General features: G+C 44.7%; 1 protein-coding gene and 2 long non-coding RNA genes across 4 annotated transcripts in view; 2 read left to right on the forward strand and 1 right to left on the reverse strand.

Moving 5' to 3' along the window:
- LOC117507250 (RNA-binding protein Musashi homolog 1-like) overlaps positions 1-26,045 on the forward strand; it is a 78,060-nt gene that overhangs the window by 12,272 nt on the left and 39,743 nt on the right. The window lies entirely within an intron of this gene.
- Positions 4,733-25,005, forward strand: LOC117507251. Its single transcript, XR_004559655.1, has 3 exons — positions 4,733-4,749; positions 19,554-19,557; positions 24,108-25,005. It is a non-coding gene; the product is annotated as an uncharacterized LOC117507251 (long non-coding RNA).
- On the reverse strand, positions 9,458-24,894 carry LOC117507252. The gene is made up of 3 exons (XR_004559656.1): positions 24,760-24,894; positions 17,660-17,674; positions 9,458-9,468 (listed from the first exon to the last, which is right to left on the reverse strand). It is a non-coding gene; the product is annotated as an uncharacterized LOC117507252 (long non-coding RNA).

Genomic DNA, 26,045 nt, shown 5'->3' on the forward strand with positions numbered 1-26,045 from the left:
CATATTGCAGAATTTCTTTAACATGATCAGACATGGAATTTTGAATTTTTGGAGATCCTTAACATCAGAGACTGAATGTGTAAAAGCAAATGGCAAATAAATACAGATTTAGCACAAAAAAATGGGGGGAAAAATGAAATGCATGATAATGATTGTGTGCACTCTAAAACAGCTGTCCCTCTTTAAAAGTGTGACAGGTGATAATTAATAGTTTGAGCTATGTGTGCAAGTCGTACCATTTAAGTAGTACTGGCACAGCCTGCTGTGGCTACGGCTTTAACACCTGGTGAGCAGAGAGCGTTGTTGCTAGCAGTAGCTCCTTGGTACTGTCCAGAGATTAACCGTTAATGCTGACATGGACAGAAATGGAGAGGGGGATGGAGAAGGTGGACACAGAGAGAGAGAGAGGCCCAGCTCCTGTGCTGTCTGTAATTAGTATGGATCTGAAAAGCAACTAATCGGATTGAAGGAAACAAACTGGATTGGGTTTCTGAGGACCATGTGTGGCCTCAGATCCTGGGATAAAGCCTAGACCTGCTCTGCAGAGGCAGATCCAGGCACTCTCCACACTGCATGCGCATTGCACCACCACACACACACGGGCCTTGATGAGGGCTTGTAACAGGGTTACGTACTAAGGTGGGGTTGAGTTGGGGTTCCTCATTAGGGAGCTTCGTTAACTAATTACTTTGCCATTGTTCAGCTGTGTGGGTTGACCCCGTTGGCCTCAACCCAAACCAAGCCCCTATTACACTTTCTCTGAGGATGCACTGACATGCCAACCCCTTTTGTCTTTTCTCGTGCACTTTTTGTTTGGCTCATATTGATGATATTGCCATAATGGGGCAGCCTGCGGTGCCTTCTATCAAGTTTGCCATTTTGTTGCATGCATGTGGAAGCCCTTTCTTGGCACACGGCACAGTGAATGCATGTAACAGTGGCAGATTGCGTGTCGCTGCATTGTGCACTTGGGGTCATGGTGAAAGAGTTGTCAAAAATTTGAGAGAGGTGGTTTCATACTGACTGTGCTCGTCTGTGTAAAAGTACATTTTTCTTTATTTGCCACTGTAATTAAATGTGTGTGTCACAAAATCCACATATTGGTGTGTGTACTTTGGCAATACTATGTATGCACTTATGTGGGTGTGCATGTGTGTGCCTGTGGGGGTAGCACAGGAGCCCCAGTTCCTCTGCGGGTCCATCTGTTTTGTACTCTTTGTCCTGTTAATTAATGAAATCAGAGGGACTGCCTGCTGGGACGGCCCCGCTGCACTGGACAGGCCCACTTTCTCATGGGCTGACTGTTTTCCAAATGAATGCCTTCTCTCTCCCTCTGCTTTCTGTCTTTCACCTTCTCTATCTATCTATGTATCACTAATATGACACGTGTTCATGACACTGGGTACTGCTGTGCCCGAAAGAGCAGGTTTTGTTTTTATCATTTCCATTAATAAATCCTCAATATTTTCACACACAAGAGGGTCCCCAATGGTGGTGCAGGGGTACTGAAGTTTTTGGGTGAGCTACAGTGGGTTCCACTGAATTGTAAGGTCTATTTGAAGATTAGTACCATAAATCCTTAGTAGTTTGGCACATCTGAATTTATGTCATGGACTGTGCAGGTCCATGCAGTCTGCGCCTTTTAGCTTCTACAAAACAATCCGTGGAAATAAACCTCAGGTTATACTGTGTTAATCTTTTGAACACAAGCATTTGTCTAAAAGAGTTTTTCATTGTTTGTAAAGTGTGGCGGCACATGAAATATTTGAAAAACACTCTTTGGCACAGATGTGCGTAAAAGTAAGTCAAAATGAAACAAAGAAACTTTGCCACTTGCTGCACCTGTAACTATGGCAGAAATTAGCCTTTTGATGGAAGACCACGGGGCTGCACTGTCTGCGGACTTTAAGCTTTCTTTTGAAAGTTTGTTGTCCAAGGTGGACAGTGTCTAATCTGCAGTGCGTGACCACAGTTTATGCATTAATTCTCTTGATTCTGCCCACACTGATTTTGATCAGCATTTGGATCAGCTCAACGCTGAGTACTCTCCACTCCAGAAAGATGAGTAGTTAAAATCCAAGATGGCAGACCTGGAGGGACGTAGCAGACGCCAGAATGTTTGGATTGTAGTTTTGAGGGTCTGTGCCCTTCTGTTTATTTCTTCTGACTCCTCGTTGATGTTTTTGTAACGGAGGTGCTTGCTTCACCGCTGGAATAGGACGGCGCTCCGGAGCTTAGCTCCTAAACTGGCGGCTCCCAGAGGAAAACCCTGATCAGTTATCCTGTGCTTTCATTGTTACCAAATGAAAGATCTCATGATTTCTGAGCCACTAAGAGGGGTGACCTACAATGGACACAGGATTCGGTTCTACGAAGATAACACCCCTGAAGTGGTAAGACAGCATGCAGAGTCCATGTTGGAACTCTAAAAGTGGGGACTCTGGCCTGCACTCCTGTATCCAGCTGAACTGCATATTGCTTTGCCGACAGGGGAGAGGAAGTGGCTGCAATCTGCATCAGATGCCGAGAAGTTTGTGCAGGACCTGTGCAAAGACTAGAGGTGTTTTTCTTCTTTTCATTTCAATAGCTGCTACCTGCACTGTTACAGGTAAAGTGGACTGATCATGGCCATTGCTGTATCTGCCTTTTCTTTGGATAGACCAGCGATGGGCAGCTTGTTCCAGAAAGGGCCAAGAGGGTGCAGGTTTTCTTTGCAGCCACTGACTCCACCAGGTGATTTCACTGATTAATATCACTTTGAGCAGATGGAATCAGTTAATCAGTGAAATCACCTGGTGGAGTCAGTGGCTGCAAAGATAACCTGCACCCTCTTGGCCCTTTCTGGAACAAGTTGCCCACCCCTGGGTTAGACTGAGATAAAACACTGTTTTGTATTCAGTGCCTTCTCATTATTAATACCACACCTCCACGCCCCCTCGTAATATTGTTCAGTGTTAACTTTGTTGATCAAGCATAATGACTGCCTCTGCCAAAAATGGTCCTGTGATTGTTGAAAAAAAAATGAGGTGGGGGCGGGGGGGACTTTATATCAGCCAGAACAGCACCAAAGGATGCCAATTTGTGCTGACACCCATTTACACAGAGTCCATGACCGATGTGCTATCGAAAAATGGCCTCTGCTCGCCATCACTCTGACTGGCTCTCACCGGGGCTGCAGGCTGGTCACTGTGGAGTCTCCATGTTCGGAACAAAGATCCCTCCTGGTTGCCGTCCTTGAAGAGTTCATAATCCACAAGCCAGAGCATATTATTTTTTCTCATGTTTATCACATATATTCTCATATCAATAATTCTTATTTATTAATGGCTCTTTATTTTCAAAAATTCGTAATTCCGAATATCTTCCAGTTGTCTTCTCAGATCATGCTCCTTTGGCTCTTGATATTGCCTTGTCCCCTCACCATACATCTCGACCTCCTTGGAGGTTAAAGCCCTTGCTACTCACTGACGCTACCTACTGTGAGTATATTTCACAGCAGGTAGAGTTATCAATAACTTTTTAATTACTAATAAATCTGATGCCATCTTGAATACTTTATTATGGGAAACTAAAGGCTTATCTTAGGGGCCAAATTATTTCTTATTTGTCTCACCTGTCCACGTCCAGGAGAGCTAGACAAAAAGACCTTACTACAGAAATTTTAAAACTTGACTTTCGGTATGCCCAGAAACCTTCCTTGGAAGTTTATAAGCAAAGACTTAATTTGCAACTTGAGTTTGACTTGATCTCGATGAGAGAAGCTGAGCAGTTGTTACTACAGCTGCATGGTAACTATTATGAATATCGTGTTAAAGATACTTGTTTATGTGCCCACCAACTCAGGCATCATGCTACCACCTGCCAAATTGTACAAATAAAAATACATCAGGTACCATAGGTGTCAGTCTGATTCCAGAAAGGGCAAAAAGGGTGGAGTTTTCTTTGTAACCACCAACTCCACCAAGTGATTTAATTGATGAACGTATCCCATCTGCTGTTAATCTGTGAAATCACCTGGTGGAGTTGGTGGTTAAGAAACTTCCACCCTCTTTGCCCTTTCTAGAGGTACTTTGACATCTGAGCCATCTGAAATTAATTCTGTTTTTTCAATAATTTTATGGCACTCTTTACACATCAATTTCCTCCCAACTCTAAAAATATGCAGCAATTCCTTGATGACCTAGAAATCCCTGCAGTCGATACTTTAAAAGCAGTAGAAGATGATGTTCCCCTTAATCTGGAAGTGATTTTATCCTGAATTAAATTGTTACAGTCAGGCAAATCCCTGGCCCTGATGGATTCCCCTCTGATTTTTATAAGAAGTTTAATATAAAATTAGCTCCGTTGCTTTTGTCAGTTTCTGTGGAATCATTGCAACAGGGTTGTCTCCCCACAACACTGACACAGGCCTCCATTTCATTACTGTTCAAGGAAGGACAAGATTCGAATTCCTGTGCTTCTTATAGACCTATTAGCCTCCTTAATGTAGATGTGAAAATTTTGGCCAAACTGTTAGTGTCCTGTATCGACAGAATGCTCCCTTCAATTACCTCAAATGAACAGACTGGTTTTATTAAAGGAAGGCATTCCTTTTTTAATATGCGTACCATTTTCAATATATTAACTCCAAACACCATAGTAATCTGCCTGAAGTGGTAATTTCATTGGATGCCGAAAAAGCATTTGATAGAGTGGAATGGGAGCACCTTTTCAGAATCCTGAAGAAATTGGCTTTGGTGATAGATTTATGTCATGATCTGGACTTTTTGTGTCATGTTTTTTCTGTTTGTTCCTGCTTAGTTTAGGTTTGATTGTTTGGTCTGTGTGTGATTTCTCTTGCCAGGTTTTTCCTGCTTGGTCTTTGTCTTTTCCTATCTCTCTTGTCTGTCTCTCTATGTGCTTGGTGGTGGGCGGTACACACTGTTTGGGCCAAACCCTATTCTGGAGCTTTCCACACACCTGTTTCTAATCTGTAGCTCATCTCCAGGGTATATATAAGCTTCACTGGTTGCACTAGTCCCTCGTCACATTGTTGTGCTTCATACCTTCGCTTCCAGCTCTGTTTTTGTGTTTTCCTAGTCCTGGTTGCCATGTTGTGTTTTTTTGACCCCCTGCCTGTTTTTTCTACCACGCCTTATCGCCTGATGTACCTGGTTTGTTTGCTGTTTTTGGACTGCCTTTTTGTGTACTGGACCCTGCTTAATCATACATTAAACAATCTTAAAAACCAGAGCTGCTTTGTTGAGTCCTATATTTGTGTCCAGATGTCTCGGTCCACCCAGCCTGGTAATTTATTTCTTGGATTTGTCTCTTGTATACTTCCCCCCCCGAGCTTCTGTCTGTACTAATAATGTAAAATCTGACTATTTTACTCTGTCACGTGTTACACATCAAGGTTGTCTCTCCTTTACTCTTTGCTTTCACAATAGAGCCACTATCAAATCTCAGAACCTTTTTTTTTGTTCCAGGGTGTGACTTGTGAGAGTACAGAACATAGGGTTGCTCTGTATGCAGATGATTTACTTTTATATGTCACAAATCCAACTAGTCCTAATATCTATTATGGCAGTAGTCTAAAATTTTGGCTCTTTTTCTGGATATATGCTTAACATACAAAAACGTGAATGTTAGCCTATAAATGTACCTGCACAGCATCTCAGACAAACTGATCTTGGAAGTGAATGTAACTGGTTCACCTCAGGCTCTGCAGGCTGCAAATGTTACTCCTTTATTATCCAATATAAGGCCAGTTAGGATTAATATAATGAAAATGAATGTTTTACCCACGTTTTTCTAATTTTTTCAGTGTATTCCTCTGCTCTTACCCAAAACCTATTGTAAATCTATCGATCAAATGATTTCCTAATTTATAAGGGAAGGTAAAACTCCGTATACCATTATTACAGAAATGTCAGCTCAGTGACTGTCTGTCTTTACCTAATTTGATGTTTTATTACTGGGCAGCTAGCATTCAACCCCTAGAGCAAGCAAACAGGTGACAGCAGCAAGGAAAAACGCCCTCTGATGAATTGAGGAAGAAACCTCAAGCAGACCATATTCGAAGGGGTGACCCTCTGCTTTGGCCGTGCTACAGACACAATAAGCGAAGTGCGCAACGCATCTGCGCATGCATGGGTCAAATGGGGTCAAAACACCGCTGCCACTGAATTTTGTATACGGTAGCGTTAGCGGACTGTGAAAGTTAAGGCTTACAGGGACTGTTTCAAAGGCTTTAAGCCTTAAGCGACGCATACAATAATGACAGGTGTGCATTGTGCTGTTTTCAAATGCTGGAATGGAATTTATAGGCTTGAAAGGTGGCTGAAAACACACGATTGCAAGGCTTCACCAAGTCCACCCAAAGACGGAAAGAAGAAGAAATGTGGTTGTAAACCTCCATTCATTCTACACAATTTCCCCACAGAAAAGAAAGATCCAGACTGAGGTAAAAGATGGGCTAAAATTGTAAGTTTCTTGTACACATTTATTTTGTCAATATCCTGAAACCGTGCTGAATTATAATGTGGTTGATTGCGCTTATTTTCGTGCATCGACTTATGACTGTAATGTCGCGCCATGAATGACATGGCACATAATAGTATTGTAAGATTGACATGTTCTATAAACAAACTCCATGCATGCACATATCATTGTAGTCTGTCAACTTATCAAAACAAGTGTGACACCAAAGAGGTTATATGTGAGACCCTCCTTCCTTGTAGTCATTACGAAGCCGGTGGAGTAAATGGTAAATGGACTACATTTGTTGTGAAAGTGTCGTGACACGGACCCACAACAGGGGGCGTTAATGAACGGACAATGGATAAGCCAAAAGTAACAATTTAATGTTGTGAATCGCACAACGACGTACAGACAATAACAATATGGTGGACTGTCAATCATACACCAGGTGACGTGTGGGCAGGCTCGACGATAGAAGACGCCTGGCGAGAGAAGAGCCGGATCCCCACACAGCTTCCACCACCAACGGAGCTGAAGAACACCGGAACCGCCAAGCCCTGCGCCCCAGGTGGCCGCTGTCTTCAGCAGTCAAACCCGGTACTGCTGGCAGAAAACAGAGACAGTCCTGATGAGTGTGAGTTCGCACACTCAGTAATCCCACAGTCAGTGTTTAGTTAGGAGGGAGCACCTCCACCTCCAATCACACACTCGTGCAGCTCCTGTTTCACCACTTATCTGGTTTGGGGTGTGAGGCGAAGCCGTCGCAGATCACACCAAACGCCAATCCCACAGATAAGGACACACCAGGAAAACGGCTGCAAAGAAGTTCAGATTAATACTCAATGTTTTGAGTCAGCAGAGAAAGTTACCTGAATGGTAGCTGATTTCTCGGCAAGGAGGTGGAGTTGCAGTCCGGCCTTTATGGTGATGGTGATGAGATGAATGAGTGACAGCTGTCACTCCCAGTGGCTCCGGCGCCCTCTCGTGCTTGAAGCCCGCACTCCAAGCAGGGCGCCATCTGGTGGTGGTGGGCCAGCAGTACCTCCTCTTCAGCGGCCCACACAACAGGACCCCCCCCTCAACGGGCGCCTCCTGGCGCCCAACCAGGCTTGTCCGGGTGCCGGGCGTAGAATTCGGCCAGGAGGGCCGGGTCCAGGATGAAGCTCCTCTTCACCCAGGAGCGTTCTTCGGGTCCATATCCTTCCCAGTCCACCAAATACTGGAACCCCCGGCCCTTTCGACGAACGTCCAGGAGTCGGTGCACAGTCCAAGCCGGCTCCCCGTCGATGATCCGGGCAGGCAGCGGCGCCGGTCCGGGGGCACAGAGGGGAGAGGTGTGGCAGGGTTTGAGTCTGGAGACATGGAATACCGGATGTATCCGCAGTGAAGCTGGCAGCTTCAGCTTCACTGCGGCTTGACTGAGGACCTTCACGATGGTGAAGGTATTATTAGACGGTATTGCTTAAATTTTCATTGTTACGCAGATGATACCCAGCTTTATCTATCCATGAAGCCAGACGACACACACCAATTAGCTAAACTGCAGGATTGTCTTACAGACATAAAGACATGGATGACCTCTAATTTCCTGCTTTTAAACTCAGATAAAACTGAAGTTATTGTACTTGGCCCCACAAATCTTAGAAACATGGTGTCTAACCAGATCCTTACTCTGGATGGCATTACCCTGACCTCTAGTAATACTGTGAGAAATCTTGGAGTCATTTTTGATCAGGATATGTCATTCAAAGCGCATATTAAACAAATATGTAGGACTGCTTTTTTGCATTTACGCAATATCTCTAAAATCAGAAAGGTCTTGTCTCAGAGTGATGCTGAAAAACTAATTCATGCATTTATTTCCTCTAGGCTGGACTATTGTAATTCATTATTATCAGGTTGTCCTAAAAGTTCCCTAAAAAGCCTTCAGTTAATTCAAAATGCTGCAGCTAGAGTGCTGACGGGGACTAGAAGGAGAGAGCATATCTCACCCATATTGGCCTCTCTTCATTGGCTTCCTGTTAATTCTAGAATAGAATTTAAAATTCTTCTTCTTACTTATAAGGTTTTGAATAATCAGGTCCCATCTTATCTTAGGGACCTCGTAGTACCATATCACTTCAATAGAGCGCTTCGCTCTCAGACTGCAGGCTTACTTGTAGTTCCTAGGGTTTGTAAGAGTAGAATGGGAGGCAGAGCCTTCAGCTTTCAGGCTCCTCTCCTGTGGAACCAGCTCCCAATTCAGATCAGGGAGACTGACACCCTCTCTACTTTTAAGATTAGGCTTAAAACTTTCCTTTTTGCTAAAGCTTATAGTTAGGGCTGGATCAGATGACCCTGAACCATCCCTTAGTTATGCTGCTATAGACGTAGACTGCTGGGGGGTTCCCATGATGCACTGTTTCTTTCTCTTTTTGCTCTGTATGCACCACTCTGCATTTAATCATTAGTGATCGATCTCTGCTCCCCTCCACAGCATGTCTTTTTCCTGGTTCTCTCCCTCAGCCCCAACCAGTCCCAGCAGAAGACTGCCCCTCCCTGAGCCTGGTTCTGCTGGAGGTTTCTTCCTGTTAAAAGGGAGTTTTTCCTTCCCACTGTAGCCAAGTGCTTGCTCACAGGGGGTCGTTTTGACCGTTGGGGTTTTACATCATTATTGTATGGCCTTGCCTTACAATATAAAGCGCCTTGGGGCAACTGTTTGTTGTGATTTGGCGCTATATAAAAAAAAAATTGATTGATTGATTGATTGATTGTCCTTCAGCTTCTGGGATTCCGTTTGCAGAGGTATGTCCTTTGTGGATAACCAAACCGCCTGCCCGGGCTGGTATGCAGGTGCCGGGGAACGCCGGCGGTCTGCATGGGCCTTAGCCCTCGTCCGGGCTCTGAGCAGGGCAGAGCGGGCGGTACGCCACACCCGACGGCACTTCCTCAGATGGGCCTGGACCGAGGGCACCCCGACCTCTCCTTCCACTAGCGGAAACAATGGGGGCTGGTACCCCAACACACCTCAAACGGGGAGAGGCCGGTGGCAGATGAAACTTGGCTATTATGAGCATACTCGATCCAGGCCAGATGGTCACTCCAGGCCGTCGGGTGCGCGGAGGTCACGCAGCGGAGGGCCTGCTCCAGTTCCTGGTTCGTCCGCTCTGCCTGCCCGTTCGTCTGGGGGTGGTACCCAGACGAGAGACTAACGGTGGCCCCCAGTTCCCTGCAGAAACTCCTCCAGACCTGGGAGGAGAACTGAGGACCACGATCTGGGACAATGTCTGCTGGAATCCCATGCAGACGCACTACGTGGTGGACCAGGAGGTCTGCAGTCTCCTGGGCCGTCGGGAGCTTCGGGAGGGCCACGAAGTGGGCCGCCTTGGAGAACCGGTCCACTATCGTTAAGATGGTGGTGTTGCCCTGGGACGGGCCGATATGAGACCAGGGGCGACGAGGCACAGGCAGAGGCTGGAGGAGGCCTTGGGCCTTGTGATGGTTGGCTTTGCCCCTGGCACAGGTGGTGCAGGCCTGGACATACTCCCGGACGTCGGCTTCCATAGACACCCACCAGAAGCGCTGCCGGACCACTGCCACGGTCCTTCGCACCCCTGGGTGACAGGAGAGCTTGGAACCGTGACAGAAGTCAAGGACCGCAGCCCTGGCCTCTGGTGGGACGTACAGTTTGTCCTTCGGACCTGTCCCCGGGTCTGGGCTCCGTGTCAGGGTCTCCCGGACGGTCTTCTCCACGTCCCAGGTAAGGGTGGCCACGACAGTGGACTCGGGGATGATGGTTTCAGGGGGGTCTGACAGCTCGGTCTTGACCTCCTCTTCATGCACCCGGGACAGGGCATCAGATCGTTGGTTCTTTGTCCCGGGGCGGTAGGTGATCCGGAAGTCAAAACGCCCGAAGAACAGCGACCAGCGGGCTTGCCTGGGGTTCAGACGCTTCGCGGTCCGGATGTACTCCAGGTTCCGATGGTCCATGAAAACTGTAAATGGTACCGATGCTCCCTCCAACAGGTGTCTCCACTCTTCAAGAGCCTCCTTCACCGCAAGAAGTTCCCTATTGCTGACGTCATAGTTCCGTTCAGCTAGGGTCAACCTGCGGGAAAAGTAGGCACATGGATGGAGAACCTTGTCGGACTCCCCGCTCTGGGACAGCATGGCTCCTATCCCTGAGTCAGAGGCATCCACTTCAACAACAAACTGGCGCTTGGGATCGAGCTGCACCAGAACCGATGCAGTCGAGAACCGGCGTTTCAACTCCCTAAACGCGGCTTCGCACCGATCCGACCAGGTGAAGGGGACTTTTGTGGAGGTCAGGGCTGTCAGGGGGCTAACTACCTGAGTGTAGCCCTTGATGAACCTCCGGTAGAAATTTGCAAAACCGAGGAACTGTTGTAGATTCCTACGGTTCGTTGGTTGGGGCCAATCTCTCACCGCCGCAACCTTGGCCGGATCAGGGGCGACGGAGTTGGAGGAGATTATGAACCCCAAGAAGGACAAAGAAGTGCGGTGGAACTCACACTTCTCGCCCTTTACAAACAGCCGGTTCTACAACAACTGCTGTAGGACCTGACGTACATGCTTGACATGGGTCTCAGGATCCGGAAAAAAGATGAGTATATCGTCTAGATATACGAAGACAAACCGATGCAGGAAGTCCCGCAAGACGTCATTAACCAATGCTTGGAACGTCGCGGGCGCATTGGTGAGGCCGAACGGCATGACCAGGTACTCAAAGTGACCTAACGGGGTGTTAAATGCCGTCTTCCACTCGTCTCCCTCCCGGATCCGAACCAGGTGATAAGCATTCCTAAGATCCAATTTCGTGAAAATTTGGGCTCCATGCAGGGGCGTGAACACTGAATCCAACAGAGGTAACGGGTATGGGTTGCGAACCGTGATCTCGTTCAGCCCTCTGTAATCAATGCATGGACGGAGTTCGCCGTCCTTCTTGCCCACAAAAAAGAAACCAGCACCCATCGGGGAGGTGGAGTTCCGGATCAACCCGGCAGCTAACGAGTCCCGGATGTAGGTCTCCATTGATTCGCATTCCGAACGTGAGAGGTTGTACAGCCTGCTGGACGGGTACTCAGCGCCCGGTATCAAATCAATGGCACAATCGTACGGACGGTGCGGGGGCAGCGTGAGTGCCAGATCCTTGCTGAAGACGTCAGCAAGGTCGTGGTACTCGGCCGGCACCGCCGCCAGATTGGGGGGGACTAAAACCTCCTCCTTAGCTGTCACACCGGGTGGAACAGAGGATCCTAAACACTCCCGGTGGCAGGTCTCGCTCCACTGAACCACAACCCCAGACGGCCAATCAATCCGGGGATTGTGTTTTAACACCCATGGAAAACCCAAAATCACTCGGGAGGTAGAAGGTGTTACATAAAACACAATCTCCTCCCTGTGATTCCCAGACACCACCAACGTCACTGGCTGTGTCTGGTGTGTGATTAGTGGAAGAAGGGTGCCATCTAGCGCCCGGACCGACAATGGTGACGGTAAGGCCACTAGAGGGAGCCCAACCTCCTTTGCCCATCTGCTATCCAGCAGATTCCCCTCCGACCCCGTGTCCACCAGTGCTGGGGCGTGAAGGGTTAGATCCCCACTCAGGATCGTGACTGGGATTCGTGCAGATCGTCGGGGTTTCCCCATGTGGGTGTTGTGACCCACCTTTAGCCCAGTCTCTAAGGACGAGTGCTGCTGTTTTGACCGTTTGGGGCATTCTCTCTGTGTGTGCTCGGTAGAGCTGCAGAGAACACACTCTCCACAGATCAGCCTCCTTTGTCTCTGATCTGATCGTTTTTTGGCCCTGCTTGTTTCCATAGCAACGTCAGCAGGGGGAGCTGTTGTCACGTGGAGAGCCCTGGCAGTGGAGCGTGGGGAAGTCGGCTTCCTTTCAGACCCGGGAGGAAGAGGGACGGCTTGTACCTGACCACGCCCCTCGTCTCGCTGCCATCGGTGTTCCGTTAATCGGTTGTCTAACCGTATAACCAGGTCGATAAGCCCATCTAAATCCCGCGGCTTGTCCTTCGCCACCAGGTGCTCCTTAAGGACCAGAGACAGTCCGTTTACAAAGGCGGCGCGGAGCGCAACAGCATTCCAGCCGGCTCGCGCTGACGCGATGCGGAAGTCGACTGCATACATCGCTGCGCTCCCACACCCCTGCCGTATCGACAGCAGCACACTTGAAGCGGTCTCGCCTCTATGAGGGTGGTCGAACACCTGTCGGAACTCCCTCACAAACTCAGTATAAACTGTTAGGAGCTGTGAATTCTGCTCCCAAAGCGCCGTAGCCCAGGCGCGTGCCTCTCCTCGAAGCAAATTGATCACATAAGCCACCCGGCTGGCGTCTGCTGCGTACATGACGGGACGCTGTGAAAAGACGAGCGAGCACTGCATCAAGAAGTCCGCGCACGTCTCCACACAGCCTCCGTACGGCTCCGGAGGGCTTATGTATGCTTCAGGGGACGGTGGGGGGGTTCGTTGAACGACCAGCGGAATGTCTGTTTCTTGCACACGGTCAGCAGGAGGAGGTGCTGCAGCAGCGCCCTGAGCACGCGCTTCCACCTGGGCGGTGAGAGCCTCCATCCTACGATTGAGAACACTGCTCTGCTCGGTAACTAAGTCCAACCGAGCGGTAAAGGCGGATAAGATGTGCTGCAGCTCACCTAACACGCCTCCTGCTGGCGCCTGTGCACCTCGCTCTTCCATTGGCTGTTCAAGCGATGGTTGACGCCCCTCGGGATCCATGACGCTGGCCGAGAAATCCTGTTGTGAAAGTGTCGTGACACGGACCCACAACAGGGGGCGTTAATGAACAGACAATGGATAAGCCAAAAGTAACAATTTAATGTTGTGAATCGCACAACGACGTACAGACAATAACAATATGGTGGACTGTCAATCATACACCAGGTGACGTGTGGGCAGGCTCGATGATAGAAGACGCCTGGCGAGAGAAGAGCCGGATCCCCACACAGCTTCCACCACCAACGGAGCTGAAGAACACGGGAACCGCCAAGCCCTGCGCCCCTGGTGGCCGCTGTCTTCAGCAGTCAGACCTGGTACTGCTGGCAGAAAACAGAGACAGTCCTGATGAGTGTGAGTTCGCACACTCAGTAATCCCACAGTCAGTGTTTAGTTAGGAGGGAGCACCTCCACCTCCAATCACACACTCGTGCAGCTCCTGTTTCACCACTTATCTGGTTTGGGGTGTGAGGCGAAGCCGTCGCAGATCACACCAAACGCCAATCCCACAGATAAGGATACACCAGGAAAATGGCTGCAAAGAAGTTCAGATTAATACTCAATGTTTTGAGTCAGCAGAGAAAGTTACCTGAATGGTAGCTGATTTCTCGGCAAGGAGGTGGAGTTGCAGTCCAGCCTTTATGGTGATGGTGATGAGATGAATGAGTGACAGCTGGTGCTGAGGATGAGTGACAGCTGTCACTCCCAGTGGCTCCGGTGCCCTCTCGTGCTTGAAGCCCGCACTCTAAGCAAGGCGCCATCTGGTGGTGGTGGGCCAGCAGTACCTCCTCTTCAGTGGCCCACACAACATTATTTATATAGCGCTTTTCCATCTACATCAGACGCTCAAAGCGCTTTACAAATAATGCCCCACATTAACCCCGATGTGAGGGTGCTGCCATACAAGGCGCTCACTACACACTGGGAGCAATAGGGGATTAAAGACCTTGCCCAAGGGCCCTTGGTGATTTCTAGTCAAGTTGGGATTTGAACCGAGGATCTTCTGGTCTCAAGCCCAATGCCTTAACCATTAGACCAGGGGTGGGCAACTTGTTCCAGAAAGGGCCAAGAGGGTGCAGGTTTTCTTTGCAGCCACTGATTCCACCAGGAGATTTCACTGATTAACTGATTCCATCTGCTCAAAGTGATATTAATCAGTGAAATCACCTGGTGGAATCAGTGGCTGCAAAGAAAACCTGCACCCTCTTGGCCCTTTCTGGAACAAGTTGCCCACCCCTGCACTAGACCATCACTTCCAGTAGCAATTTCTCATCCCTCTTTAGCAAATATTCTGTAATATCGGCTAACATGCAAGGTGGCCACGGTTTCAGACCCTGGACTTCGTCTAACCATCAGTTGCCTTCAAGGGGTCAGAAATTTGTTTGTCTCCAACTATCAACAAGGACTGGTATAGTCATTTTTGACAGCAGCCCTCTCTTCCTCCTTTGTCAGCACCAGCTGTAGTTTCTGTACCGATGCAGTATACGCAAGGGCAGCCAGCTCTTCTTTCAGTTTTTGTCTACTGCCATATGCAGTCCTGGTTGTAACAGGCAATCCGTGGAGCTTACAAAAACACTTTAGATCGTCAACTTTCCAGTGGTTGAAATGGTCCAAATCATAGCACTCCTCACTTCTTTTTGCCATCTTTGAATGTGAATTGGTAGCCGAAAAATTTAGTGTACCCATAATGCACAGCACGTCCTGAGAGGTGCACTTCACTTATTGACAATACAAATATACAGGAAATTTTGGGAGTCCATGCTGGTGTACAGGACGGGAGGCTTGCAGAAGAAGTAACCCACTTGCACTTCTGGATGGAGCCGCACCTCAAAGAGAAAGAAAAAACTGAATCAAGCAGCAGTAAGACAACAAATATAGTATAACTTGTCAGCTTTAAGCAACAAGAAAAACAGAAGAAATGCTACGGTGATCGCCGGCCACCAGCCCTAAATTCCATTTACTTATTAAAAGATCCTCCTAAAACTTGGTGTCAGTTAGACACTCAGTCGGGTTTGTCTACCTCTCTCCCTGCCTTACTATTTTCATCTCTCCCTGTGTCCCTGTCTCAACACACAGATAATCCTGTTGTACTTTGCTCTCTTAAAATATGGTATCAATTTCAACTTCACTTCAAATGTGTTTCTGCTTCTGGTCTTGGCCCTTCATGTAATAATCACCTATTTCCTCTTTCCTTCTTAGATACTGCATTTCATCTATGGGGTAAGAAGGGCATTAAATGTTTCCACGATCTTTTTAAGGATAATACTGTTCTTAATTTTACTGATATGTCTTCCTTATATGGCCTGCCCTCATTTATTTCATTTTTTCAAATTAGACATTGTGCATGGACTATTTTTCCGGAGCTCCCCACTCAGACCCATAAACATCCTTTGGGGGACCTCTTTGAACTTATGCCTCATATATTGCAGATATATAATCTTGTTCTTTCAATGGACAATCATCTAGTCAATAAAGTTATTTGTAATTGGGAACAACACTTGGGTCTTGAGTTTGTGGAAGGTTTCTGGGATAAGGCTGAATGTAAACAGAACTCATGTGTTATCATCTTGTGCAAGACTTTCCCTCATTCAATTTAAAGTAGTACACAGGCTGCATTTTTCAAAGTCCAAATTATCCAAAATTTATCCCTGTTTCTCATCTGATAGATATAACTGATATTTTTTCTTTTCCCCAAACTTCAACCATATTAGATTTTGTATTTTGATGTTGTTTCTCATGTTCTTGGAGTCAGGCTGGAGCCTTGTCCACTGATCACTATTTTTGGAGTCCCCACTGTGTCCTTTGCTAAGTCACAGGCAGATGTAATTGCCTTTAACTCCATTGCTAGCATGACACAGAATATTATTCTGGAAAGCTCCATGTCCTCCACCCATTTCTTTATGGATGAAAGATGTCATTTTTTTTAACTGGAAAAAAAAAATGAGTTGATTCCGAGGAAGGGCTGATTGGTTTCTAAAACTGTGGCTACCTTGTATTGATTATCTTGGATCATTGAAAACGTGTGGACCTGATTGAACTGATTGTCATGGGTGTGTTGTGTATGTGTGGTTTTTTTTTTTTCTTCTTTTTTTATTCATTATGGTTTCATGGGGCCTGTGATTGGTGGGATTGGATGTTGATGAATGTTTGAGTTGTAGCACATGTTTGATTTTGCTTTAGTTGTGCTTGTGATGATGATGTGCTGGTGTTTTCTTTCTTGTTGGAAAAAAAGATAAATGTTAAAAAAAAAAACTTCTAAACATGTCTGCTCTTGTATACATAACAGGTGGTCATGTCATGTTTCTAGTATGGTTGATTGATAAAATTCTTATTGCATAACTTATTTGGGTGGGATAGACTTTATATGGGGGAAATTCCACTGTGACAGACATTATATTTGTAAGGCGTCTGAGCCTTCAACCAGTTTCACAGAGTGGGGGGGGGGCAGAAACACAAGGGGGAGGGTGGACGTCCGTCATGTGTGCAGATGAGTTCTGCACAAATGAACAAACAATGTGAAAATCCAAAATCCCTCAACAGACCCGACAGTCAGAAGAACACTTACAAAATGCTGACCACACTGGTGTAGGATGACAGAACGTGGATCAAGAATGAAAGTTGTTGTTCATTTGGCTGCTCCCGGTTCTGTTCGGGGTCGCCACAGTGGATACAGCCAGATCCGCATTGGTAATTGGCACAAGTTTTACGCCGGATGCCCTTCCTGACGCAACTCCAGTTTTACCTGGAGAAACACACACAGCCGCTCCTGTTCCAAAGAGGTCTCCCATCCAAGTACTAAACAGATCCTGCTCTGCTTAGCTTCTGAGATCTGATGGGATCAGGCTGACACAGAGCAGACCGGCTGCAGTTCATGAATGAATGAACAGGAAAATAATTGACTGGCAGTGAGGAACCAAACGGGAGCGACTTAAGTACTGACTCAAAATTGAGGACAGGTGTATGATGGGGTCAGAGGTCAAGAACCAAACAAAAGGAGAAAATGAGCTAAAACAGACACATAAGAGGTAGGTGGAAAAAACAACAAGATAGTAAAACACCCAGAGACGTAACAAAACCAAAATATAATTCCAAGTACAAGACACTAAAACCAACGTGGAACTCAAAAACAGTAAAAGTGTAATCATAGGCCAAACTAACATGAAAAGAAGCATTCAATAATCACACTACAGAAAGAACTGAACCTTAACAAAAACTAAATCCAGGAACCCAAGTACAGAAATCAGTGTGAAACACAAAAGTTGCCAGAACACAAGATAAAACGACTGAACCTTAATTAAGACTGATGAACACGAAAACACAAAACAGTGAGATGTGAAGAACATAAAGACCACACACACAGAGGGCCGATCACATAAAAGAGGAGATTGACCACAGGTACTGACAAAGGATAAACTGGCAGGCGGCACCACACAAACAACATCCAGGGGAGAACAGACACACCCACACACTAATTCACAAGCATAGACACTCACACAGGACACTGAGGGGAAACACCCACTCGACAAACACCGGACTGACACACTGGGGGACAAAACTATACACAGGGACATGACACGGACCCAAAACCCAACAGGAGTGGCTTCAGAACAACTTTGTGAATGTTCATGAGTGGTCCAGCCAGAGCCCAGACCTGAATCCGATTGAACATCTCTGGAGATATCTGAAAATGGCTGTCGAGTAACTTGCATATTTTTAAAAAACACACGGCCTGCTCTACGTGGGGAGTGACTCGCCCGGCGGCCAGCTGCTGTCTCTCTCTACCCGGTGTGAAGGGCTCTCAGCACTCCGCTCACACCGGGCCAGTCGCAGCTCCGTCCCCGGCCACACTGACAAACAGTTTCTGAAAGATCCTCTCAGCAAAAGTCCGCTCATTCTTCTGTGTTTTGCTCAGACCCGTATTGAGTGCTTTGCTTTTTAATTTTCGCTTTTTTGGGCAACACACAATGCTTCACAAACACTGTAACTTAAATAAAATAATAATAAAGAAACTGACTGTGAGGCTACCTCCAGCTGAAATGCATCTGCTGAATGGCAGAGAAAGAGGAATTAAAATAAAATTAATGCAGGGACCCAATCCACCAACATTTAAAGAAAAAAAAACAAACTCAAAAATGGTTAAATTTTACAAGTTGGGGAAAAATGTCACACTGGCGCAGCGACATTGTGCCATTGCTTAGGGAGAGCCCTGGACAATTGATGTAGTTTTAAAACGCAAAAGTACTTTTTATCCGATTACTCGATTAATCTCCAGAATAAATTGATACAATACTCGATTACTAAAATAATTGATAGCTGCAGCCCTAAAATGAACAGTACCTAATTAAAGACTCAGGGCTTCTTTGATTGCATACTTTTAACTCTAGTATGTTGTCATAGACAGTAGGGATATAATGGTATTTGTTTTTCATAGCATCTCCTGTTGTAATCTGTATATGTTGCAGACATGAGCGAGACGCTCTTCAGCATCTCACTATGTCATTTAGGTCCTTTGGACTTTTTTTTGAGCAAATGCTTCAGGAGAGCAATAGCATGGCTAACATCTTTCAGCTTCGGGGGGTCTCCACCCCACCCCCCAGACCCCCCGCCTTTTTAAGCACTTTTCTTTATTTGCCTCTCATATGCCTGGAAGGTCTTCACCATCTAACCATGTCATTTAGGTCTTTCACACTTTTTTTTTCAGTAAAATGGTTCTGGGGAGCATGAGCATGGTTGAAACTATAATAATGTAACTTTGGTGTCATTTGGAGTCCATGGTTCAAATGACGTGTTCACTTTAAATCTGAGTCAAACATTTTTCTTCTTCTATACTAAGGTGGATTAGAACTTTTTGTGGTACACAGCACCAACTACTGTACAGGAAGGACCTAGCAGTCAGTATGACTCACTGATTTCAAAATGCAGCTCTTTTCAACCAGACATGCAGTGCTGTGACATGTCAATCATCTGTGTCCAATCAAATTTCAGGGGAGTCCAGTGCAACCTTGGCCTCTGGTCCAGCTTTACCCATGCCAGGAAGTGTTAAACATTTGACATTTCCTGTTTCACTGTGGACTCAAAATTTGGCACGTCCTGTTTCAGTCTCAGCTTGCCACCGAATTCCAGCGAGATCCTACGCGATCTTGGCTCATGGGATCCAGGAACTGTTTGGCATTTGACATTTCCTGTTTAACTGTGGACTCAAAATTGGGCAGTTCCTGTTTGGGACTCCCCCGCTGTGTGACGCTTCGCTTGTATTTTGTATTTTATATTTTATATATATATATATATATATATATATATATATATATATATAATAGGAGATGCTATTGCAGTACAATTCAGTACAGTGCAGTACAGTTGTTAATTGTCACTGTACTGTACCCATTAGCTATAATTTCTGCATAACTTTAGATGTAAATAAAGCAGACATAATAAAGACTTGATGAACATATTGTTTGATAAAATGGAATTTGTGCAGTTTGGGAAAATGTAAGTTTAATAGTTTTTTGCAAAGGTGTAAGTGTATGTATAACACAGTCCAAATAGATGGGTGGTTTGTATATTGATTTGACTTTTTTTTTTTTTTCAGTTTGAGACACTACTGGACAAGTTGACCATTGTGAGGTGACTACTGTTGTAGTTTAGTCTAGTTTTTGCAGCTAAACCACTAAAATCCTAACATTGGCTGTGTCTATGCCTACTTAGATTATACTGAGATAGGATGCCATCAAGCAGGATGGTAGCCTGACCAAACTCACAAATATCCAGTTACAACTCTTAGTAACTCCATAGACAACTAGGATCACATATTTTGAGTGCATTGCAGCCTTAACCAACCATCTTCTATCTAGAGCTGCTCTACAAAGTAAGTATCTATTCTGGGCCTAGCCAAGTACATTCAACAAGTTCATTTTATTTATTTATTTATTATTATTTTTTTGTTTTGTTTTTTGAGATGGGGGGCGATTACACTTAAATTTCAAACAACAAATGCTAGGAAAAGCATGACTTTCTTGGTGGAAATGAAAAGATAAGGAAGCACTCATCCCATACGTAAGCCCCTTTGGCCGTTTCCTTGAGGTGACCTTGGCTTTGGCACAAGTTTTACACATGCTGCCCTTCCTGAGACGACTCCACATTACATGGAGACGTGTGGCAGGGGTTGGGTTTGAACTGGGAACCTTCCGCACTGAAACCAAGCGCACTAGCCACTTGGCCACCGCCTTGATGCTAATACTCAGTGTCAGGCTCTGGTATTGACCAGAGTTGGCCGACCAACATACAGTACTGTAGTTTAGAGCTAGTCCTTCCTCATAAAGTTTAATGCTTCCATTGCAGACTTAATTTTTTAACCCCACGGCAACCCCTTCTGGCCCATTTTTATGAGGCTGTATTGCCTTTATGTGGTGACAGATTGTTTCCTCTTATAGATAAGAATCAATAGGTATCAAGTTGAGAAGTGATTAGTAGTTACCGACTCATGTTACCTTACACAAGGATGGGTGATCACTTACGCATAATGAGTCATAGAGAGTCCAAATGGATTTTAAAGTGGTTTCAGACTGGTATCAAGATCAGTGCCAGATTGATTAAAAAGTTCCTTGTTGAAATTAACATTATTCATGAGTAGGTACTTGTTTGTCATTCTGATAATACTGTGACGGTACTTCTCTTTTGTTAAGCCTGTGTGTTCAAGGAGTACAGTGCTGTTTCTGAGTGTTGCACAGTGACCTGGCTAATTTGTTTGACTTTTGCTTATGTGGTTTCCTCCAAACTAATCCAGTAGTCTGATAGATGCTTTGTTTACATCTGTTATAGCTGTGCCGTCCTCTGACTACATCCAGATGTAGAAATTATATATGTGTCCTCTTGTGAAGCTGGAATGGAATAATTTTAACAGCATGGCATGGTTATAGTTGTAATTTACTAGTTGTAGTCTAACCTCTTCTCATTGGTAATCTCTATTTTAGGATGCATATTGAGAGGTCTTGATAATATAAAATTCATATGTATTTATTTACTTATTTATTGCAGGCTTGACATGATAAAATAAGTGTAACAGCATTTTTTATTATTAAATGAGATGTTACTGTATTTTCTGTGACATTTATTATATAGCTGCAACCTTGTGTAGTGTACAGATGTGAAAATTGGACTCTGACCACTGTCACTATCAGCTCTTGGTTCATGTCTGAGCCACACAATGGCCTCAGGGCAGCAAATGTCTGGCTCTTGTTAAATCGTTTAAACTCAGGTGGCCCCACCTGAACACGACAGGCTGCTGCCTTTCAGCTAACGTCAGGTTGCAAAGCACATAACCCGTTTCTTTTCTGTTTTCATGAACAGTGAATACCAGGGACTGCATTGTGGCAACCATAATATGCAGAAATGTTAGGCAATAATAATTAGTGTTCAGGATTGCCGGTACTCCAGCTTTATAGTTACCAACGGTGTGATAGTGTGCCATGATATGAATTGCACAATAAAATCAACACCAGGATGTGCACGGCCAATGAGAACCTCTGCCAAGCTCGAAATATTTTTTAATGTTGCCAATGAAAAATAACAGATAAAATAACAAAAGTAACACCAAGTATCCATTAATTGGGAAATCAGCAATCATTTTGGCAAATCTGCAGCTTGGATTAACACAGCAGCACCAAGGCTGTGATCATCACTGCACCTGTTAAATACTGTTCTGAGAGATCTAACTGGCTATAAAGTCTTTTTCACATGAAGACAAATTCACAGTCATGTAAATGTCATAAATTGTGATTCTGTTGTGTGAACCAGCAGACCTTTGTGCAGAATTGAACATAAAACCAGTCCAAGTTAGGGCCCTGTCCCACTGGCGTTTAGGAGGATTTGTGTATGGATTGCGCACAAAATTGGCCCATATTCGCCAAACATCCGCAATATCCATGTAACATACCTGTATGAGTCAGCCGTCATCTGAACACGCCTGTGATCATCCGCAGAGGCACGCATGTCCGCAGCCAGGATTTTTGAGTAGCTCAAAAATCTGGATGCGGATGACGTCTGCCTTACATACTCAATACATACTCACTCAATGCGTTGTATATCTGCCGTTAACCGCTGATATCCGCAACTGACGGGGATTTGCGGCTTGGCAGCGGACTGGGACAGTGTGTAAAACAGATATATTGCGTGCCCATCATGTCCACATCACAAACTAAAATATGTTGTAGCAAATGCATACAAATTGGCCACGAATAAAACGTTTTTATTACATCTTCTTTGCAACTGATTTGCGGACAATCTGTGAATGCATAACAAACACGTCACGTAAACCCAAAGTACTATATGTGGCAGAAAGCGACATACCTGCCAGTCACTGCCGGTCCGGCTGTGTAGATCCACAAAGACGGAGCTGCTGCAATCCAGGACTTTTATTTAACACCAACAAAAGGAAGAGTTGCTGTTTAGCCACAACTCACGCTGAAGTCTGTTTTCTGTGACACTCTCAAAAAACAAAAACAAAACACCGTCTCACACACCGAGTGGCTTCCCTCCTCCTGCTCCCCAAACTCATGAACAGTTAACCCTCGAATGACAACATGAACATTAACTCTGTGATCAACTTGTCCAAGTCCAGCACTTGCTGCAGAGGCTGTATTGTTGGTGTGAATAGTGATGCCAACGGCCCGAGTGCGCTTATTTTATGACCGCAATGCAGATGCCGTGCACGCGCAACACGTGTGTGATGCATTCATAATACACCCGTAATACTGCCGTGATAATCTCAATGTGTCGGATCAGTTTCCTCACTACATGCGTTATATAACCGTGATTGTTCATCATATATTCGCTATATATTATTAATATATCCGTAATTCATAGTGGGACATTTGTCATTTTTGGCCATTTTTGTTGCGGGCGACAATGAACGCCCGCAATTTGTGTACTCAATTCATGCGCAATTAATCCTCTCCCCAGTGGGACAGGGCCCTTAAACCATTGCTCAAATAAAATTATGGAAGGGGTCATATTGTGCAAAAGTAGTTTTGCTGATGTTTTACATTTTTACGTGTTTGAGGTTTCATGCTAAACATCTCCATAGTGTTGCTCTGTTATGTCTTCTAATTGACAGTGATATATTCTAAGTAATTGATATATGATTTAAAAAAGTTTTTATTTGGATAAAGATATAGGACATGCTACTACTCCTATAACTTGGAAAAAAGTAATACGTTAATATAATACTGTCACTGTCCAAAAAGTGAAAAATACAGTGATGTTAATGTTAGGTCTTATTGCCCACCCTAATTAGCGTGATACAATGTGTGCTTATAACAGTGTTCCCTGGAGATGTGTAATTTTGTTACTGTGTTGTGATTTATTGCAACATTTTATTGTCTTTTTGTGTTTTTGCGGTAATACACCTGCAGTGATAATAGCTGTATTTTTTGTATTAATGATGCATTCCAGGTGCACTTTACTGCATAAAATGAGACTAGCAGTTTTTCAAACGGCTGCACTTCTAATTTAGTTTTTCTCTCTGAAGTGTACTTTGCTGTTGGCTCTAGCAGCTTCCCCTCATGTGTCTGTTTTCTGTCAAATGAAATGAAAAGCAAGGTTAGATATATTTGGATGTACACTCATAGTACCGGGGATTGCACAGTATATCAAAATCTTACATCTGTAATGCTTAATGTGACGCGCTGACAGCAGATTCTCTGACGAATGCCGCGTTGTCTTTGTTCATGAGAGCAGTCTGCTGTGATACTGCTGGTGGCATTTTGTGTCCTTGTCACCTTTGTCTTTGTGCCCAGACCAGCTGGAGGTGACACAACTCTTCTCGTCTTTGTCCCACTTGAAAGTGCAAAGTCCTTTTGCAATCCCTTCCAAGGACGGTGCAGCTGCATCTTTTAGTTACACAGTCCCAGGCTCTCAAATCAGGCTAATTCTGAGCTACTTGAAAGGTCCTCGTACAATATTTTTCTCCTCAGACGCAATAAATTATCACCAGAAAGAAATGAAAGGACAGACGATTGAGCAAAAGCCTTCCCTTGTATTTTCCGCATTGTTAACATTATATCTCGTTATATTTGGCTACTGGAAGGCTGCCTTTGGCTGCTTCCATCAGTTCAATACATACGATAGGTGTTGAGTGAGAGAATGGATTTTTTCTACACGTATCCAATTATTTGAACAAAGATGGAACTCTAAGACCATAATACACCACAAGGTCCTGTGACCTAAAATCATCTCTCAGTGGCTTTGAGTGAGAATAACATCAAATTCCTCACAAATTTAAGATGCCAGACCAGGCTTTGCATATTTAGTGTTGGCTCATTCAAACCTCATTTGCTTCCACTTTTATCTGTAACCTTGACCACAGCTGAGACGCCACAAAGTAAAATCTGGCTAAAAGTAGGAAATGGGAGTTTGACTGGATTTGTGAGATTTAAAAATACCTATACCCACCCCAAATGTATTCAGAATATTAAATGCTCATTTTCGATTCTGTGCTGGCCCACTCTGCCGAGTTTGTGGTTCAGATGCTTTTCGTGTCCCCCCCCCCACACACACAAAATAATTCACAGATTTCAGAAAATGTACATATTCTGTGTCACTGTGTATTTTGTTCCCTGCTCCTGTTGGTTTGGTTGGTGTGTTTGAATTTCTGGAGGGTTGCGTAAACAAGACTGTACTATACATATACACCGATTAGCACACTATCTATTTCTAGACACGTAAGCCTTTAGATGGTTTCAGACCAGCTTTACAACTTATTCTGGTCAGGAAGAGTGTAATAATTCACCCATCATCAGAGGGAAATTCAGTTCTTCCAAACCCGGGTCAAGCAGAGTGTCAGCAGCAGAACTGAACATCTGGAGGAGGTCAAGGTTCTGTGTTTTTGCTCAAAGACACTTAAGCAGGGAGAGTGTGTTTTAAGATAGCAGGTGTTCTGTTTGAGTCGCGGTCTACCTACCGGTTTGAGAATGAAAATTATTTTCTGTTTAACCCTCTGCAATCCACAGTTGTTGCACACACCTTTTAATATCTGATACAGAACCTCTGGGAGCTCAGTTGCCCGAAAATTTATCTGCATCTTTGACACTTAAAGGTGTGTGTGTGTGTTGTGTGTGTGTGTGTATGTGTATATATATATATATATATATATATATATATAATTCTGTTTTTAAGAACAGTCAAAATGTTATACAAAAACAAAGCTATAATATTTTCAAAATAAAGTAATTTGAAACTTTATTCTGTATTATGTAAAACAATCTTAGGCAGATGTACTATGGTGTAGTAGGGACATTGTAAGGTTAAACAAAATAGCAGGGTTATAAACTCAGAATTTCCCAGTTTAAACTTGTATAGTTATGAGGAAAAAAACTGATATTCTGTGAGATTGTAAAGTCATAAATCTTCAAGAAAAAAAACTCGTAAATTTGTGAGGAACCACCCGCACTTTACAGGTGGATCACACACCGGACGTGCACAGTGCAACAGCTTGAACGTGGCTGTATGTTGTCATGGTAATTATCATATTATTCGAATGATAAGTGGTTTGTGCGTTCATTCCAGAGAGGATGAGCGAGCAAGAGAAAGAGATAGGGATGAGCTCAGTCTTCTTCATTATTCTATATTTTAATATATTAATTGTATCTGAATGAGGTTTATGTCTAGTATTTGTGTCAGCGACAAAGAGAAAAAGAAAGAGAGCTCATCCCTCTCTTCTGTCACACCGTTTTACAGATGAGTCACAATCTAAATTATTTTTGTTTGCAAAACCTTTATTAAAAGCACATTTTATTTTTCCCATTTTAACAGTGTAAACTGCTCAAGGACATCTGTTTGTCTAC

The sequence above is a fragment of the Thalassophryne amazonica genome, chromosome 3 (genome assembly GCF_902500255.1).
Source record: "Thalassophryne amazonica chromosome 3, fThaAma1.1, whole genome shotgun sequence".
NCBI lineage: Eukaryota > Metazoa > Chordata > Actinopteri > Batrachoidiformes > Batrachoididae > Thalassophryne > Thalassophryne amazonica.